Source organism: Musa acuminata, unplaced genomic scaffold, assembly GCF_036884655.1.
Source record: "Musa acuminata AAA Group cultivar baxijiao unplaced genomic scaffold, Cavendish_Baxijiao_AAA HiC_scaffold_816, whole genome shotgun sequence".
Taxonomy (NCBI): domain Eukaryota; kingdom Viridiplantae; phylum Streptophyta; class Magnoliopsida; order Zingiberales; family Musaceae; genus Musa; species Musa acuminata.
The window spans coordinates 7,501-12,500 of NW_027021042.1; positions in this window are offsets into that span (position 1 = coordinate 7,501).

Here is a 5,000-nt window from a genome sequence, read left to right on the forward strand (position 1 = left end):
GGGCTTTCGTATAGCAGGGACGGTGCTGCCTCTCGCTTCGCTCGCTGTTCGCCGCTCACCGCTCGCTCGCTCAGCCAAAAATGGCCAGTTTTGGCCCGTTTTTGGGCTGTTTTGGCCTGTTTTTGGTCCGTTCTTGCATGGCGCGGTGACCGTCGTGAGCGGAGCAAAACGTCAGCCATCTCAGCACCCTGGAACCCCCCGGGTGGCACAGGGCTGGATGGGGCTTTCGTATAGCAGGGACGGTGCTGCCTCACGCTTCGCTCGCTGTTCGCCGCTCGCCGCTCGCTCGCGCAGCCAAAAATGACCAGTTTTGGCCCGTTTTTGGGCTGTTTTGGCCTGTTTATGGTCCGTTCTTGCGTGGTGCGGTGACCGTCGTGAGCGGAGCAAAACGTCAGCCATCTCAGCACCCTGGAACCCCCCGGGTGGCACAGGGCTGGATGGGGCTTTCGTATATAGCAGGGACGGTGCTGCCTCTCGCTTCGCTCGCTGTCCGCCGCTCGCCGCTCGCTCGCGCAGCCAAAAATGGCCAGTTTTGGCCCGTTTTTGGGCCGTTTTAGCCAGTTTTTGGCCTGTTCTTGCATTGCGCGGTGACCGTCGAGAGCGGAGCAAAACGTCAGCCATCTCAGCACCCTGGAACCCCCCGGGTGGCACAGGGCTGGATGGGGCTTTCGTATAGCAGGGACGGTGCTGCCTCTCGCTTCGCTCGCTGTCCGCCGCTCGCCGCTCGCTCGTGCAGCCAAAAATGGCCAGTTTTGGCCCGTTTTTGGGCCGTTTTGGCCAGTTTTTGGCCTGTTCTTGCATTGCGCGGTGACCGTCGAGAGCGGAGCAAAACGTCAGCCATCTCAGCACCCTGGAACCCCCCGGGTGGCACAGGGCTGGATGGGGCTTTCGTATAGCAGGGACGGTGCTGCCTCTCGCTTCGCTCGCTGTCCGCCGCTCGCCGCTCGCTCGTGCAGCCAAAAATGGCCAGTTTTGGCCCGTTTTTGGGCCGTTTTGGCCAGTTTTTGGCCTGTTCTTGCATTGCGCGGTGACCGTCGAGAGCGGAGCAAAACGTCAGCCATCTCAGCACCCTGGAACCCCCCGGGTGGCACAGGGCTGGATGGGGCTTTCGTATAGCAGGGACGGTGCTGCCTCTCGCTTCGCTCGCTGTCCGCCGCTCGCCGCTCGCTCGTGCAGCCAAAAATGGCCAGTTTTGGCCCGTTTTTGGGCCGTTTTGGCCAGTTTTTGGCCTGTTCTTGCATTGCGCGGTGACCGTCGAGAGCGGAGCAAAACGTCAGCCATCTCAGCACCCTGGAACCCCCCGGGTGGCACAGGGCTGGATGGGGCTTTCGTATAGCAGGGACGGTGCTGCCTCTCGCTTCGCTCGCTGTCCGCCGCTCGCCGCTCGCTCGTGCAGCCAAAAATGGCCAGTTTTGGCCCGTTTTTGGGCCGTTTTGGCCAGTTTTTGGCCTGTTCTTGCATTGCGCGGTGACCGTCGAGAGCGGAGCAAAACGTCAGCCATCTCAGCACCCTGGAACCCCCCGGGTGGCACAGGGCTGGATGGGGCTTTCGTATAGCAGGGACGGTGCTGCCTCTCGCTTCGCTCGCTGTCCGCCGCTCGCCGCTCGCTCGTGCAGCCAAAAATGGCCAGTTTTGGCCCGTTTTTGGGCCGTTTTGGCCAGTTTTTGGCCTGTTCTTGCATTGCGCGGTGACCGTCGAGAGCGGAGCAAAACGTCAGCCATCTCAGCACCCTGGAACCCCCCGGGTGGCACAGGGCTGGATGGGGCTTTCGTATAGCAGGGACGGTGCTGCCTCTCGCTTCGCTCGCTGTCCGCCGCTCGCCGCTCGCTCGTGCAGCCAAAAATGGCCAGTTTTGGCCCGTTTTTGGGCCGTTTTGGCCAGTTTTTGGCCTGTTCTTGCATTGCGCGGTGACCGTCGAGAGCGGAGCAAAACGTCAGCCATCTCAGCACCCTGGAACCCCCCGGGTGGCACAGGGCTGGATGGGGCTTTCGTATAGCAGGGACGGTGCTGCCTCTCGCTTCGCTCGCTGTCCGCCGCTCGCCGCTCGCTCGTGCAGCCAAAAATGGCCAGTTTTGGCCCGTTTTTGGGCCGTTTTGGCCAGTTTTTGGCCTGTTCTTGCATTGCGCGGTGACCGTCGAGAGCGGAGCAAAACGTCAGCCATCTCAGCACCCTGGAACCCCCCGGGTGGCACAGGGCTGGATGGGGCTTTCGTATAGCAGGGACGGTGCTGCCTCTCGCTTCGCTCGCTGTCCGCCGCTCGCCGCTCGCTCGTGCAGCCAAAAATGGCCAGTTTTGGCCCGTTTTTGGGCCGTTTTGGCCAGTTTTTGGCCTGTTCTTGCATTGCGCGGTGACCGTCGAGAGCGGAGCAAAACGTCAGCCATCTCAGCACCCTGGAACCCCCCGGGTGGCACAGGGCTGGATGGGGCTTTCGTATAGCAGGGACGGTGCTGCCTCTCGCTTCGCTCGCTGTCCGCCGCTCGCCGCTCGCTCGCGCAGCCAAAAATGGCCAGTTTTGGCCCGTTTTTGGGCCGTTTTGGCCAGTTTTTGGCCTGTTCTTGCATTGCGCGGTGACCGTCGAGAGCGGAGCAAAACGTCAGCCATCTCAGCACCCTGGAACCCCCCGGGTGGCACAGGGCTGGATGGGGCTTTCGTATAGCAGGGACGGTGCTGCCTCTCGCTTCGCTCGCTGTCCGCCGCTCGCCGCTCGCTCGTGCAGCCAAAAATGGCCAGTTTTGGCCCGTTTTTGGGCCGTTTTGGCCAGTTTTTGGCCTGTTCTTGCATTGCGCGGTGACCGTCGAGAGCGGAGCAAAACGTCAGCCATCTCAGCACCCTGGAACCCCCCGGGTGGCACAGGGCTGGATGGGGCTTTCGTATAGCAGGGACGGTGCTGCCTCTCGCTTCGCTCGCTGTCCGCCGCTCGCCGCTCGCTCGTGCAGCCAAAAATGGCCAGTTTTGGCCCGTTTTTGGGCCGTTTTGGCCAGTTTTTGGCCTGTTCTTGCATTGCGCGGTGACCGTCGAGAGCGGAGCAAAACGTCAGCCATCTCAGCACCCTGGAACCCCCCGGGTGGCACAGGGCTGGATGGGGCTTTCGTATAGCAGGGACGGTGCTGCCTCTCGCTTCGCTCGCTGTCCGCCGCTCGCCGCTCGCTCGTGCAGCCAAAAATGGCCAGTTTTGGCCCGTTTTTGGGCCGTTTTGGCCAGTTTTTGGCCTGTTCTTGCATTGCGCGGTGACCGTCGAGAGCGGAGCAAAACGTCAGCCATCTCAGCACCCTGGAACCCCCCGGGTGGCACAGGGCTGGATGGGGCTTTCGTATAGCAGGGACGGTGCTGCCTCTCGCTTCGCTCGCTGTCCGCCGCTCGCCGCTCGCTCGCGCAGCCAAAAATGGCCAGTTTTGGCCCGTTTTTGGGCCGTTTTGGCCAGTTTTTGGCCTGTTCTTGCATTGCGCGGTGACCGTCGAGAGCGGAGCAAAACGTCAGCCATCTCAGCACCCTGGAACCCCCCGGGTGGCACAGGGCTGGATGGGGCTTTCGTATAGCAGGGACGGTGCTGCCTCTCGCTTCGCTCGCTGTCCGCCGCTCGCCGCTCGCTCGTGCAGCCAAAAATGGCCAGTTTTGGCCCGTTTTTGGGCCGTTTTGGCCAGTTTTTGGCCTGTTCTTGCATTGCGCGGTGACCGTCGAGAGCGGAGCAAAACGTCAGCCATCTCAGCACCCTGGAACCCCCCGGGTGGCACAGGGCTGGATGGGGCTTTCGTATAGCAGGGACGGTGCTGCCTCTCGCTTCGCTCGCTGTCCGCCGCTCGCCGCTCGCTCGTGCAGCCAAAAATGGCCAGTTTTGGCCCGTTTTTGGGCCGTTTTGGCCAGTTTTTGGCCTGTTCTTGCATTGCGCGGTGACCGTCGAGAGCGGAGCAAAACGTCAGCCATCTCAGCACCCTGGAACCCCCCGGGTGGCACAGGGCTGGATGGGGCTTTCGTATAGCAGGGACGGTGCTGCCTCTCGCTTCGCTCGCTGTCCGCCGCTCGCCGCTCGCTCGTGCAGCCAAAAATGGCCAGTTTTGGCCCGTTTTTGGGCCGTTTTGGCCAGTTTTTGGCCTGTTCTTGCATTGCGCGGTGACCGTCGAGAGCGGAGCAAAACGTCAGCCATCTCAGCACCCTGGAACCCCCCGGGTGGCACAGGGCTGGATGGGGCTTTCGTATAGCAGGGACGGTGCTGCCTCTCGCTTCGCTCGCTGTCCGCCGCTCGCCGCTCGCTCGCGCAGCCAAAAATGGCCAGTTTTGGCCCGTTTTTGGGCCGTTTTGGCCAGTTTTTGGCCTGTTCTTGCATTGCGCGGTGACCGTCGAGAGCGGAGCAAAACGTCAGCCATCTCAGCACCCTGGAACCCCCCGGGTGGCACAGGGCTGGATGGGGCTTTCGTATAGCAGGGACGGTGCTGCCTCTCGCTTCGCTCGCTGTCCGCCGCTCGCCGCTCGCGCAGCCAAAAATGGCCAGTTTTGGCCCGTTTTTGGGCCGTTTTGGCCAGTTTTTGGCCTGTTCTTGCATTGCGCGGTGACCGTCGAGAGCGGAGCAAAACGTCAGCCATCTCAGCACCCTGGAACCCCCCGGGTGGCACAGGGCTGGATGGGGCTTTCGTATAGCAGGGACGGTGCTGCCTCTCGCTTCGCTCGCTGTTCGCCGCTCGCCGCTCGCTCGCGCAGCCAAAAATGGCCAGTTTTGGCCCGTTTTTGGGCTGTTTTGGCCAGTTTTTGGCCTGTTCTTGCGTGGTGCGGTGACCGTCGTGAGCGGAGCAAAACGTCAGCCATCTCAGCACCCTGGAACCCCCCGGGTGGCACAGGGCTGGATGGGGCTTTCGTATAGCAGGGACGGTGCTGCCTCTCGCTTCGCTCGCTGTTCGCCGCTCGCCGCTCGCTCGCGCAGCCAAAAATGGCCAGTTTTGGCCCGTTTTTGGGCTGTTTTGGCCTGTTTTTGGGCTGTTCTTGTGTGGCGCGGTGACCGTCGTGAGCGG